At 50.9% G+C, this 15,000-nt stretch overlaps 1 protein-coding gene across 4 annotated transcripts in view; it reads right to left on the bottom strand.

Annotated features, from left to right (window-relative positions):
• The window catches only part of Appl (amyloid-beta-like protein), a gene marked incomplete at its 3' end in the record, with an annotated part of 332,375 nt that overhangs the window by 281,920 nt on the left and 35,455 nt on the right, over positions 1 to 15,000 (bottom strand).

The following is a 15,000-nucleotide window of genomic DNA, read 5'->3' as shown; positions in this document are numbered from 1 at the left end:
TGTGTCGTCAAGTCCTGCGAGGGGTTGGGGGGGTGAGAGGTGGGGGGCGAAAGGGGGAGAGTAAATACCGTGGTCTACTAACAAACATGACCCAGCGAGGGGGCAAAGGGGGAGGTGAGGGAGGATGCGGAGGGGGAGGTGAGGGAGGAGGGGAAGGGGAAGGGGGAGGGGGCAGTGAGGGAGAAGGGGAAGGGGAAGGGGGAGGTGGGGAGGGAAGTCGAAACTGACGTAGATACTGGCATAAGAGGAGACGGGGTGGGGTCGGGTAGAGGATGAGGATGAGGATGAGGATGAGGTGAGGGGGAAGAAGAGGAAGAGGTGAGGGAAGGGGAGGAAAGGTGAGGAAAGGTGGAAGGTGAGGGAAGGAGAGGGAAGGGGAGGAAGGAGAGGGAAGGGGAGGAAGGAGAGGGAAGGGGAGGAAGGAGGAAAGGTGAGGGAAGGGAAGGGGAGGAAAGGTGAGGGAAGGGGAGGAGAGGGGAAGTGAGGGGGAGTGGGGAAGTGGGGAAGTGAGGGGGAGTGGGGAAGTGGGGAGGGGGAGTGGGGAAGTGGGGAGAAGGTGGAGGGGAAGTGGGGAGAAGGTGGAGGGGAAGTGGGGAGAAGGTGGAGGGGAAGTGGGGAGAAGGTGGAGGGGAAGTGGGGAGGAGAGGAGAGGAGAGGAAGAGAGGAGAGGAAGAGAGGTGAGGAGGGGGAGGAGAGGAGGAGGGAGGAGAGGAAGAGGGAGGAGAGGAGGGGGAAGGAGAGAGGAGGGGGAAGGAGAGAGAGGAGATAGGGGAAGGAGAGAGAGGGAGGGGGAAGGAGAGAGAGGAGATAGAGGAGAGGAGGGGGGAAGAGAGGAGAGAGAGGAGAGAGAGAGGAGAGAGAAGGAGGGAGAGGAAAAAGAGAGAGGAGAGAAGGAGAGAGAGGAGAGGAGAGAGAGGAGAGAGAGGAGAGGAGATAGAGGAGAGGAGATAAAGGAGAGGAGAGAGAGGAGAGGAGAGAGAGGAGAGGAGAGAGAGGAGAGGAGGAGAGAGAGGAGAGGGAGGAGAGAGAGGAGAGGAAGAGTGGAGGAATGGAGGCGAGAGAGCGCGTGGCCGGGCATCACCTGACGAACACACACAAGACACCTGGCAGTCGACAGCCACCAGGTGCCCGTCCACCTGATCGCCCGCACGCCCGCCCGCCCGACGGTGGTGCTCGAGGCCCGACAGCTGGCAGCGCCCGGCCGGCCGGCCGCCAGCTGTCGGGCCGCAGGACGTCGACAAGGAGCAGCTCCCGTGGAGCGAAAACCGAGACACCGTCTGGGACAACATTCCTGGTTTGCGGCCGATGGGCGGGGGGGAGGAGGGGGGCGGACGAAACAAGAGGGAGACGTGGGAGGCAGGAAGTAGGGTGAAGGAAGGGGGTAAGCAGAGAGAAGGAGAGATGGGAAGGATGGAGGGGAAAGAGGAGGGAGAGAAGGAGAGATGGGAAGGATGGAGGGGAAAGAGGAGGGAGGGAAAGGAGGAGGGGAGGGGAAAGGAGGAGGGGAGGGGGAACGAGAGAGGGAAGGAGAGAGTGAAGGAGAGGGGGAAGGAGAGGGGGAAGGAGAGAGGGAAGGAGGAGGGAGGCAGAAGGAAAGAAAAAGACAGACAGAGACAGAGAGAGAGGAAGGAGGAGGGAGGCAGAAGGAAAGAAAAAGACAGAGACAGAGACAGAGAGAGGGGGAGAGGGGGGAGAGAGGGGGAGGGGGGAATTGGGAGTAAAACTCAGGTGAAAATGGGGAGGTCGGCACAATAAAAATAAAACCTTCCCTACCTCGCGCCCCTTTTCCCTTCATTCAGTCTGCCGCCGGGCGATTTTATTCGCATTCGTGACAACAAATGAATAAATAAGAAATGTAGCGAAGGAGATGATCATGGGAACGTGGCCAACAAGAGGAACCGACCGACAGACTGACCGAGCGAGCGACCGGTCCTAGGCTGTGTCCGGTCGGTCAGCGACTTGGGCGGCGCGGCGCGGCGGTGCCTCGGGTCCTTGCGGTTGTCCGCTCATAGGCTGTGGCCACGGTGGCCACCGGCCCAACCGGGGCTTCTTCATGGGGCGGAAGTGGATCGGGGGGGGGGAGAGAAGGGGGGCAAGTAAAGGGAGGACAAGGGGGCAAGTAAAGGGGAGAAAAGGGGAGAAAAGGGAAGGCAAGTAAAGGGGAGAAAAGGGGGGCAAGTAAAGGGGAGAAAAGGGGGGCAAGTAAAGGGGAGACAAGGGGTCAATAAGAGGAGGAAGATATGAAGGGAGACATAAGAAAAGAGTGGGGGAGAAAGTGGAAGAGAGAGAAGGGGAGAGAGAGAGAGAGAGAGAGAGAGAGAGAGAGAGAGAGAGAGAGAGAGAGAGAGAGGGGGGGGAGGGGGGCTGGAAGAGAACCTAAAGAAGGTAGTTCTGCAGGACACCCGTTGGAATCATCTCCCCCTTCCCCACCGTCCGCCCGCCCGACCCAGTGTCCATCTTCAGAACCCATCAACACCCTCAACTCCATCTCGAGATGCAACCCCGGTGGCGGGCGCTCGGTCTCTGGACCAAGCCCAGAATCTCTCTCAACAGTGATTATATTATTTTTCTTACCCTAACTAACATACCGTGAGCTGATAATCTCCTCTTCCTCCTCCTCCTCCTCTCCCTCTTCTTCCTCCTTCCAACAAGTCGCACACAAACACCACACGAATACAACAGCAATCCAACATTTCTTCCCGGAGACATCTACACGAAGACCCGAAGGACCGTTGCTGGACCCCGTGGGGCTGCGGGTAACCAGTCAGTCCAAGTCGAGGTACACCGGCTACTGCGCCAAAGGCAGCACCCTTCACGGGAACATTCCGCGTTGTCGTCGTCGGCCGCACAAGGACGAATGCAACACAAGACAACCCCGACAAGTGTGGTTGTGGTATGATTGTGGTTGTGGCGAAGCGTCGGTCTTGCGTGACTGGTAGGATGAGGCAGAACTCGATGTGGTGTGAACATACACACAGAAAGGTGCCCGGTGTGGGAGTATCCATGTATGTACGTGTGTCATATATTTGCGTGTGTCATATATTTGCGTGTGTCATATATTTGTGTCATATATTTGCGTGTCATATATTTGCGTGTGTCATATATTTGCGTGTGTCATATATTTGTGTGTCATATTTGCGTGTGTCATATATTTGCGTGTCATATATTTGCGTGTCATATATTTGCGTGTCATATGTGTAATATGTGTGTGTGTGTGTGTGTGTGTGTGTGTGTATGTGTGTGTGTACATGTGTGCGTGTGTGTACATGTGTGTGGTGTAACTACAACCATTACCTTTGCCCCGAGTACCCGCTCACCCCGGCTGTCACAAGGCGATTCTATTCAGGCGAAGAAAACCTTCCCGAACGCCAAAGGGTCACCCAGGCGGGACTCGATTCTTCTTTTTATATAACCCGAACGAGGTCCCCAACCGGTAGGAAGGAAGTGGGCTGAGCGCCGAGGCGAATGAAATCGCCTGGCGCCGCGCCGGGGCGGCCATGTGGCATCGACCACCGCGGTGCCAATGCGGTCTGGCGCCGCCGCTGCGGTAAGCTGCTACACTGACGAGTTCCAAACACGCAAGACCTTCACACACACACACACACACACACACACACACACACACGCATACACACGAGAGAGAGAGAGAGAGAGAGAGAGAGAGAGAGAGAAGGTGGTTGTAGACAACCGGGCAGTCAGTCAGTCCAGTCGGTCATTCAGTCCAGTCAGTCAGTCCAGTCGGTCATTCAGTCCAGTCAGTAAGTCCAGTCGGTCATTCAGTCCAGTCAGTCAGTCCAGTCGGTCATTCAGTCCAGTCAGTCAGTCCAGTCGGTCATTCAGTCCAGTCAGTAAGTCCAGTCAGTCAGTCCAGTCGGTCATTCAGTCCAGTCAGTAAGTCCAGTCAGTCAGTCCAGTCGGTCATTCAGTCCAGTCAGTAAGTCCAGTCGGCAAGTGTGGCAAGCTTTCCAGGCGAAGGCCAGTACCTGTCCCAGTTCCTGCGTCGTCAGGTCTCGCATGAGACCTGTGAGTCAGTCCAGTCGGTCATTCAGTCCAGTCAGTAAGTCCAGTCAGGAGGTCCAGTCGGCAAGTGTGGAAGAACAGTTTTTCATGAGGCCGAGGTTCAGGGTAGGTCGGTGTTCGATCAAGACACGAAGTTGCAACAGATACAAAGAAGAGGAGGAGGAGGAGGAGGAGGAGGAGAAGAAGAAGGAGGAGGAGGAGGAGGAGGAGGAGGAGGAGGAGGAGGAGGAGGAGGAGAAGGAGGAGGAGGAGGAGGAGGAGGAGGAGGAGGAGGAGAAGAAGAGGAGGAGGAGGAGGAGGAGGAGGAGGAGGAGGAGGAGGAGGAGGGGCAGGGGAAGGAGGAATGCGTCCCAAGATGTACAGATGTCCTGTGGAGGTGTGTACACTGCCCCTTGGTGTCACGGAGGGGCAGCAAGGCGCCCTCGAGCACTGCGATGTCCAAGGCAACTTCTGACCTGTAAAACTCGTGGGAGGGAACGCTGGCGGGAAGGGGGGAAGGGGAGAAGGGGGGGAGGGGGGATGACGCATGGACGCCTCAAGACGGACTGTCTCCCCGCACGCACAACACGCGCATCCGGGGAGGGAGGGAGGGGGGCGGGGGAGGGCACTTTATTTACCTTCTCATTAAGTCGAGGGGGAGGTTGGGGTGGGTAAGGGAGGGGAGGGGGGCTGGGGTAGAAAGGGGAGAGAAAGGATGGACGGGCGGGGAGGTTGGGGGGTGGATAAGGGGGGAAATTGAGGGTTAGGTGGAGAGAGGAAGGATGGGAGGGTGATAAGGGGTGATGAGGGGGTCGATCGCCTGTGTCCCGATTGGATGACATGGTGGACACATGGGTTAGGTTAGCGGCGGCAACCACTCAGAGATTGAGGGCGCCACCCACTGGGAGAGGCAGGCAGGTAGGCAGGGGGAGAGTGAATCAAGTTATGTCAAGTTAGGTGTGGATAAGGACAACGGACAAGGGTACTACAGTTTCAGGATTTTATGTTTATTCATTATTATTATTATTATTATTATCATTATTACTTGGAGAATAGGTCAGACTAGGTCGTGACCTGGATCAGACGATGACAAATCAAATGAGTTGAACCAAGTTGAACTGGGCCTTCGATCATGTGTTGGGGACGTGATCGACAATTATTCCTCCCCGGATGAGAGCTCACAGCTCATATATGGCCCAATCTATGGGTAACGTTACACACAGACACACACACACACACACACACACACACACACACACACACACACACACACACACATACACACACACCAGACTTGGAGTGCCGGCTCGCAGTGCAACGATGCTGAAAATTTTCAGCCCAGGACGGGACTCGAACTCGGACCGCTGAACCAGCGGTCGAGCACGGTACCACCACACCGTCGCGGGCGGAGAAACTCGAGACGGTAACCACATCGACAGAGGAGAACTCCCCGTTTCCCATCAACTCCCACACTCCAACAACTTCTACACGACGCCCCGACGGCGTTCGCTACTCCCCTAAGGTCGCCCGACGTTAGCACCTGTGCCCTCAATGCAAGGCTATTACACTCTCCCGCACGTCGTGTGCATGGTATTTGTGTCGAAAGCTATTTCGGTCATGACCAGCGCTTCTATCCTTGGAGGCTATATAGGTGATATAGAGTTGGAAAAGGTAAAGCTACAAGGAGCAGGTCGAAAGTAAATAAAAGTGCTCATCATTTTCTGGGTGGAGATTACCCTTCAGTCATAAAAGAAGCTGCGTGACTATGGTCCGCAGGGGTAAAAAAAACACACGCACACACACACACACACGTACATACACTCAATACCCTATACGGGGCGCGTACATGGTACTCCCAAGTGAAGCATACCCCTGTATTCCCTTCACCTTCAACATTTTCACTGCGGACCCCAACCTGAAGCAGCTCCCGCTCGACCGCGACCCCCGAGGCCCGCGCCCCGTCCCTCAGCGGGGCAACCGAGGTCGTCCTTTATCAGGACTAAGGCTGTGAAGTGTGCCAAGAGCTCCTCGAACAGGTTACAAAGGTCACTCAACGTGGGAAAAAGGCTTCGCCACTCGGAACAAAGTCGCTAATAAACTCCAGCGCGACATTCGAGACCAAACCTTTTTTTCTTCTTTTTTTTTCTATTATTTTTTATCTGTCTTATTAGTATCTTTCAGTTTAAGGTTACCAGTCTCATTTCATTTTCTGTAATAAATGTCAATACCTCTCTCTCATTCATGTGTAAATGTATTAGTATCGTACTGAATATTTTTCTGTTGTCAACAATCTTTCTCTCTCTCTCTCTCTCTCTCTCTCTCTCTCTCCCTCCAATGGGAGATGTCCCTGTGTATAAAAATTGCCCCACTTATCTTTCTGTACACCATTTCTTTGAGAAAGCTTAACTGCGAAAGTCAAGAATAAACTCACATTAAGATTACTACGTTTCCACTTCCAGTACATGTCAACCTGTCAGAATGTTTCAACACACACACACACACACACACACACACACACACACACACACACACACACATTCAGGCATACTACTATTTAGTTTTAATCCAAAATACAAAAACGAAGGTTCATCTATCAATCTTATTCCAAGTAACAAAGCTATTCCATAAAAACCTCTAAAGGGTTAAATAACTTATTAGTAATTTTATTCATTTAATCGTTTCTATTTTGGTACAAAGAAACCCGAATGCATATCAACACTCGCAGGGCAACCACGACCACCAATATTAATTACGCCCACGCCCGCCTACGCCCACACACGCCCATCCTTCGAACAAGCTTAACATGCACCAAGAACCAAGGAAGACAAAAAGTTCCCACCAGCTATAAGAAGCACTACACACGCCCATTACCCGCCCACGCTCTACGCTCCCCTTCCCCACGCCCATAATAATTTGCCTCGTTAGCTCCCACTTGTCCCGCGCCCCCTAATTGCCCCCCTAATTCCACCCCCACCCCCCTAAGAGTTGTATGCCCCCAACTTCCTTGTCACCCAATCATAACACCCGTATGTCAACACATCCTACAATGACGTGCATGTACACGTACACACGTACACGTGCGTACACACGCACACAAGCACAACCAGTCACTCTCACTTACCTCGTGAGCCACCCAAGCGCTCACTCTCACTCTCACACTCTCACTGGGACTCCAGCTACTAAACCCATATCTACTTCCATCTCTCCCACGCACGCACTCACGCACGTACATACTCACGTACACACGCGCGCGCGCACACGTACACACGCTTTAGGCTAGAGACCTGACCCCCCGGCTTTGAATAAAATCGGCTGGCCCTCGCCAAAATAAATATAAAGATACGCCAGCGTGGTGAACACATCACCAATATCAACACGACCGCAAAATGTACAAATAATAATAATAACAATAATAACAATAATAATAATAACAATAACAATAATCATAACAATAATAATATCAATAATAATATCAATAATAATAATAATGATAATAATAACATAATAATAATAACAATAATAATAATAATAGTAATAATATGGTAATAAAAATAAAAAGTGAAACTCAGAACAGTTGATAGCGTGGCAAGGAACATGGGAAATTAATTAAACAAGATAAAAAAAATAAAAAAAGTGGAGAGTGGAACTGCTGACACAACAGAACGAACACACAGAGAGAGAGAGAGAGAGAGAGAGAGAGAGAGAGAGAGAGAGAGAGAGAGAGAGAGAGAGAGAGAGAACACACGAAGTGCCGCCTTCACCACCACCAGCTGCTCTAGCAACAATCAACTCATCAATTTCCCTCAAGTCTTCACTTAGGCCCAGGATCAAATGTCCCAAGTTCCCAGGACTGTGAATAGGATTACTTTCCTCTCCCAGGTGGCTCGAACTTGCCCCCTTACTCCCGCATTTCGCAATGTGAAAAAAGTCACTCTTGCCAAGTGGGTATGTATGTTGTAAGTCAGCATTCGATCACAGAAACTGGCTTGGTGCCAATCAGTTAATTTGTTTGTTCCTATTGTCTTGTTCATTTACTCAACATTATTATCATTAATATTATTACATTATATTATTCTATTATATAATTCTCATTATTGTTATTATTGGTGGTAGTAGGTGGTGGTGGAAACAGTACTTTCATCATTATTATTTGAATGGCTATAATTTCATTATCATTTAAACCATTATGATCATTATCATTATCATTTCTTTTGCGTCTGGCCTTGTTACGGACTAAATGTTCTAAGATCATGTTTTATCATTGTGAGTCCACCACTCCTATTGTGTGTGTGTGTGTGTGTGTGTGTGTGTGTGTGTGTGTGATGTGTGATGTGTGATGTGTGTGTGTGTGTGATGTGTGATGTGTGTGTGTGTGTGATGTGTGATGTGTGTGTGTGTGTGTGTGTGTGATTGTGTGTGTGTGGTGTGTGTGTGTGCACCACCACCACCACCACACGTGTACAAGGGTGAGCACCACAGTCCATCCACTTCAGGTCCTCGACCTCTTTATTGCGAACTTGTACCCCCATCCACCGGGGGGAGAGGGGGGGATGCGCACCGGTTCCCCCCTCTTCTCCCCCCCCCCGCCCCCGCCTCCCGAGTGAAGGCAAAAAACGTGACAAGACGAGACGAAAAGAGAGGGGGCAACACCAAAAAAGGGATCAAGAGGAGGAGGAGGTGGAGGTGGTGGGGGAGGAGGAGGAGGAGGTGTACGAGGAAGGGAAGTTGGAGAAGGACAAAGAACGGGTAAAGAAGGAGAACGAGGAAGAGGAGAACGAGGAAGAGGAAGAGGAGGAGGAGGAGGAGGTGAGGGTACGAGGAGGTGGTGGTGGTGGTGTACGGGGAAGAGAAGTTGGAGAAGGACGAGGTATAGGTGAAGGAGGAGGACGAGGAAGAGACGGATGATGTGGAGGAGAAAGAGGAGGAGGATGCCAAGAAGGAGGAGAAGAGGGGGGCGAGAACGAGACCGAGAACGTGACTTGGGAGGAGGCAGACAGAGAGAAGAGAGAGAAGAGAAAAGAGACAGCGAGAGAGATAGAGAGAGAGCGAAAGAGAGCGAGAAAGAGAGAGAGCGATCCACGCAAACCTGCAAACTATCTGGAGTATTCGGCCAAAATGAAAGTTGATGAAATGATGGGGAGGGGGGAGGGGGAGGGGGGGGACGTGCGAGGAATGCTCATATTTCCGAGTACTCAAAACCAGGATGGATACCATCCTGGATACCATCCAGCGTGCGTGCGCGCATGCATGCAAGCAAACTATGCAATATGGGGCAGGCGCGTGCGTGAGTCTGTTCGCCTGCCTGTCTGTCTGTCTGTCTAGAGGACCCATGGCTAGGCATACAGCGAGGGGGGGGGAGAAGGGAAGGATGAGGGGAAGGGGAGGAGGAGGGAGACAGAAACACTGGATGAAGGAAGAGGAGGGTAAGAGATGAAGAGGTGGAGAAGAGGGTAGAAGAGGAGAGGAGAGAATGAAACATAAGGGGAAGAGTGAGGAGAAGAGTGGGAAGGGGGAGATTAGAGAAGGAGAGAAAAGAGAAGGAGGAGAGAGGAGAAACGAGAGAGGGAGGAGAGAGAGAGAGAGAGAGAGAGAGAGAGAGAGAGAAAGAGAGAGAATTCTGTATACAGCACCCAGGCCTGGTGTCAGACATGGCAAGGATGTTTTCTAAACAGACGGGTTCCCGTGTATACATTTCCTCAATTTGCCTCCTCCTCCTCCTCTCGTCCACAACTTCTTACTAACGACCATTACGAGACGAGACAGGGAGGAAGGGAGAGAGAGAAGGAAGGGGGAGAGAGACGAACAGGGGATACAGAAGAAAAGATGGAGAGGAATATATACATAATACATATTATATATATATATATATATATATATATATATATATATATATATATATATATGTGTGTGTGTATATATATATAAGTGTGCGTGTGTGTGTGTGTGTGTACACACACACACACACACACACACACACACACACACACACACACACACACACACACACACATATGCTTTGGCGAAAGAAGCCAAGCCGCCCCCGTTTTCTTCACTGACCAATCACAACATCGATTCCTTCTTAAACGTTCGCGATTGGTCACCAAGACGGTTGATGGATAATTTGTACTACAAAGTGCAGAACCCACATATGATTACCATGGACAATACAAGACGCTATCCACTACACATTGACTAAAAATGTTAAGCTGAAAAAATAAAATCTTTGAAGCATCATTTTAGATCAAGTTTCATTTCCCACACATTCGAAAGATGAATTGATCTTATCTCCACCAAAAATAATTGAAAATACATCTTAATTGTGATAAGAAGAGCAGCGCAACAAAATGGTGTTGAAATAAGTTACCTACATCCAATTTAAATTTCAAATTACCATGAGAAAATAATAACGCCAGGAGGAGAAGAACGAGGAAGAGGGCGATGAAGAAGGACGAAGAAGAAGAGGGCGAAGGAGGAGAGGACGAAGAAGAAGAAAAGGACGAGGAAGAAGAGGAGGAGGATGAAGAAGAAGAGGACGAAGAAGAAGAATAGGACGAAGAAGAAGAGGAGGAGGACGAAGAAGAAGAGGACGAAGAACAACAACAACAAAACACACACACACACACACACACACACACACACACACACACACACACACACTCTCTCTCTCTCTCTCTCTCTCTCTTAGTGAGGGAAAACTAAAAGTTCGGAGGCAAACCGGGGCTGGCGGGCTTCTCAAACTATGTCAAAACTAGTTTGGGCATTTTTCTCTCTCTCTCTCTCTCTCTCCAGACACACAGGTTAGGCCCGAAGCAAACCTATGGAGAAGGGAGGGAGGGAGGGATCCAGCCAGCATTCTAAAATTAATCATATATTATGTCCAACTTGGGCAACTGCGCGTGACAAACTTAGGCGAGTCCCCCTCCCTCCCCCGACTACTTCCACTTTATTATTATTAAAATTATCATATTATTATCATTTTATTATTATTATTATATTATTATTATTATTATTATTAGTTTTCCTTTCTTACTGACTTTTTTAAATTATTCATTAAAGGTCTTGTTTATTTCATCTATTTTCTATTTCATTCTATTTTCATTTCAATCAAGTCAGTTATAAAGTGGCTGACATAAATGAAAGCGGCGGTCAGAATGTAAGAGTGACAAGACAATATTATTTATAAACACACACACACACACGACAAAACCACGCCTAGGGGAAGGTGGTCTATGGTGAAACCCCTACGGGCCAGAGCCCCGCAGCATTCTTTAGTGATAGGAGACTAACTTCCACTCATGAAATAATACTGATAATGTCTGCCTTCTACTACCCCCCCCCCTCCTTTCTGCCGCTCCCCCTCCCTCCTCCTCCTCCTCCCTTGGACCACCTCTAGGCCTCTGCCCCCCTCCCCCCCCAGGACAGAAGCGCTGGTTACACCAAAAGAGGGACGCGGGCTCCGACTGGCGAGCGTCGTCTCCTTGTTGTTCCACTTTCCTTCAATTTCCATTTTCTAAAAGAGGGCCACCCCCCCCTCCTCGGGGCGGCCCTCAGGAGGGGTGGGATGAGGGGGGAGGGGGGGGAGGCCTCTTAGTCTTGACAAGGTGTTCTTGAGAACAAAATCGAGGCCGAAATTATCAACCCTAATGGTTTCCTGGACCCCGTCATAAAGAGGGATTTTCTTCTCAAACTCCATCAACCTGCCTTGCCATTTTGAAGCCAAGACGGAGGGGGAGGGGGAGAGGGGAAGAGGGGGAGGGAAAGGTAAGTTAGACCAAGGGACTGGGAGGGAAAGGAGGTGGGAGGGAATAGTAGGAGGGAGAGGGAAGAGGGGGGAAAGGTAAGGTAGACCAAGGGACTGGGAGGGAAAGGAGGCGGGGGGGTAGTAGGAAGGAGAGGGAAGAGGGGGATAGGAGAGTGGGAGAGGGAGTGGGAGTGGCAGTGGGAGAGACAGGAAAGTCACAGAGAATGGGTGGGTGAGGGACTACTATGAGAGAGAGAGAGAGAGAGAGAGAGAGAGAGAGAGAGAGAGAGAGAGAGAGAGAGAGAGAGAGAGAGAGAGAGAGAGAGAGAGAGAGAGAGAGATGCTGATTCTACACACTGATTGCTTCTAATCAGGAATAATCTTTGCACAAGGAAAAGGATAACAAAGCCTAAGGCTCTTTCTCTCCCTGCCTCCCTCCGTCCTTAATGCCTTCCCTCATCTTCCACAATAAGCCGATTAAGAGAGGCTTTTAAATGTGAAGACGGGAGCGACAGAGGAAGAGAGAGAGAGAGAGAGAGAGAGAGAGAGAGAGAGAGAGAGAGAGAGAGAGAGAGAGAGAGAGAGAGAGGGAGAGAGAGAGATTCCGTGTCTGGTCGGTAAACACAAGTCACGAACTATGTATGGTAATACGAAGAAGGAGAATACTAATTGAAGTACATTTTCTACCATTTTCTAGCAGTGGAGTGGAGTCTCAATCATTAGATGTAACATTTTATTTCATGTTTCCAGAGATAATGTCCTTCCTCTCTCTCTCTCTCTCTCTCCCTCCTTCCAGCCACGAGCATAAACACAACACCTTCAATCGACAGCTTCAAATACATCTGCTTCCCTTTCCCATATCTCAACAGACGATCAATTCCACCCAATGTCTACCCCTCCATCAGAGATTCCCCCCCTCCCCCCAACGCCACTACTCCCCCCTTCCCCCCCACCATAACACGAAATCAATCTCATTTCTCAAACTGTACTGAAGATCAAGCCTTCATTTCCCCCCTCCCCTCCTCTTCCCTCCTCCCCAATATTCACCAGCTTCTCACCCCTTCCTCCTCCTCCTTCTCCTCCTCTTCCACGTCCATCACCACTATCACCATCTCCACCAACACCAATTTGCGTGTTTCCTCCATCCCCTCCCCGCCTCCTTCCACCATCGTTATCAATGTCTCCTTCAACTCCGCCACCACCAAGAACAACCACACCTACCATCACCACCACAACCACAACTACCACCGTCATCAAGAACACCACCACTGAAGACTTCAACACCAAGAATCACCACCACCACCACCATCATCATCAGCAAGAACAGCGCCTATCAAGACCACCACGACCACCATCGTCTCCGCCTCCTCCCCTCCTCCTCTTCTTACGTGTTGGTATCGACAGTATCGACACTTGGGAGTCCCGATAAAATTGGCTGCAGGAAATGTGCAAGCGCCCCCACCCCCACCGCCCACACCCACACCGCCCACACGCCCGCCCTGTCCACGATTCCGGCCGGTCTCCGCTCGTTCCTGGAGGGGAGAGGGGGGAAGGGAGGCAGGAGAGAGGAGATGGGAAGGGGGAGGACGTAGATGACGGGGGAGGAGGAAGGGAAATGGGAGGGGAGGATGAAAGGGAATGAGAATATGGATGAGAATGGGAGGAAATGAGGGAGGGATGGGGATAGGGGAAAAGGAAGAAGAGTTGGGTAAGGGTGGGAGGAGGGGAAAGGAAGGTGGGGAGGGAGGAGAGGAAGGAAGGCGAGAGTGGGATTGAAGGACAAGTTGGAAGATAAGGTATGAATGAGAGGAGAAAGGGTAAAGAGAGGAGAGAGAGAAAGAGAGAGAGAGAGAGAAAGAGAGACAGAAAGAGAGAGAGAGAGAGAGAGAGAGAGAGAGAGAGAGAGAGAGAGAGAGAGAGAGAGAGAGAGAGAGAGAGAGAGAGAGAGAGAGAGAGAGAGAGAGAGAGAGAGAGCTGCCACCCCTGGCACTGCAGGGGACCAAAGTCCGGGGAAGGAGAAATGTTCTCGCAGGAGGATCCCCCCGCGTCTTCCAACTTCCACAAGTTTAATCCGTTCTATCTCTGCGCCATTGTTTATATTTATTGTTAAGATTTTCTGGACACAATTCCAGGATGCGGCCTTTGTGTACAATTTCTCAAAACTGGGGAGAGGGGAGGGACGAGTAGGAGGAGGAGGAGGAGAAAGAGGAGGAGGAGGAGGGGTGTAATTAGTGCACGTGAAGTGGCTATTACAATCTTGGCGCCACAGCTGGAGTGCCTTATGGCACTGATGGAGAAGCGAGTGCCAGCCAGCGCGCAGCCGCCAACGCACAAATCCAAGTAAACGAAAAACAAATAACTAAAATGAATAAATACATAAAACATAAATATGCATTACAATAAATCAAAATAACGTTTTAATTTAGCCAAACATGTGAATCATTAAACCTGAATTAGCATACTAACGATAAACAAAGAGGCAGCGCCTAAACAGAACGGGTGCCTCATCCTCCCCTCCCTTCCCCTCCTCCTCCCCACTCCCTCGGGAACCTTCAAGAGCCGACCAGAATAACCCCTGCAAAGGTCGCCCACCTGGCTGACGAGGTTAAGCGCTAAACAAACAATATCTGATGGGGTGAGTGATTGCTAAGAGAGGAATGGATAATCCGAGATGAGTGATGGTAAACAGTAATTAGAAGGACGGACGGCCGGCCGGCCTCTTACGCAACGGGGACGCGCGGTGGGGACAGGGGAGGGAGACAGGGGAGGGGAGACAGGGGAGGGAGAAAGGTGATGGGAGACGGTGAGGGGAGACGGAGAGTGTAAAGTGGTGGGAGCGAAGACAGGGAGTGGAGAGTAGAAAGAAGGAGTAGACAGGAGGAGTAGAGGGAGGGCGTGGAGAGAGGAAGCAGAACACAGCGAGAGGGAGTAGACATAGAGAGTGGAGGGAGGGAGTGAAGACTGGGAGTGCAAGGTGGTGGGAGTGAAAATGGAGCGGGGGAAGTATAGAGGTTAAACCATTCTCGTTTACCCTTTCCCCCCCCCACCCGCCCTAACCTGCAATGCTAATCTACAAAGGAGTACCTATTCATCCCTGATCTTCACAACAATACCGTGGACCTTAAACCCCCCTTCCTCCTCCTCCTCCTCCTCCCATCTGCGACCTGCACCGACCTGAAGGAGCGCGCCGTGCTGACCTGCAAATGACCCAACGTTGACCTGCAACCCACCATTGACCTTCACAATGGTTAAGAACTGCA

This window comes from Oratosquilla oratoria, chromosome 40, assembly GCF_046742065.1.
Source record: "Oratosquilla oratoria isolate Oo_2021 chromosome 40, ASM4674206v1, whole genome shotgun sequence".
NCBI lineage: Eukaryota > Metazoa > Arthropoda > Malacostraca > Stomatopoda > Squillidae > Oratosquilla > Oratosquilla oratoria.
This window is presented reverse-complemented; position numbering and strand designations above follow the sequence as displayed.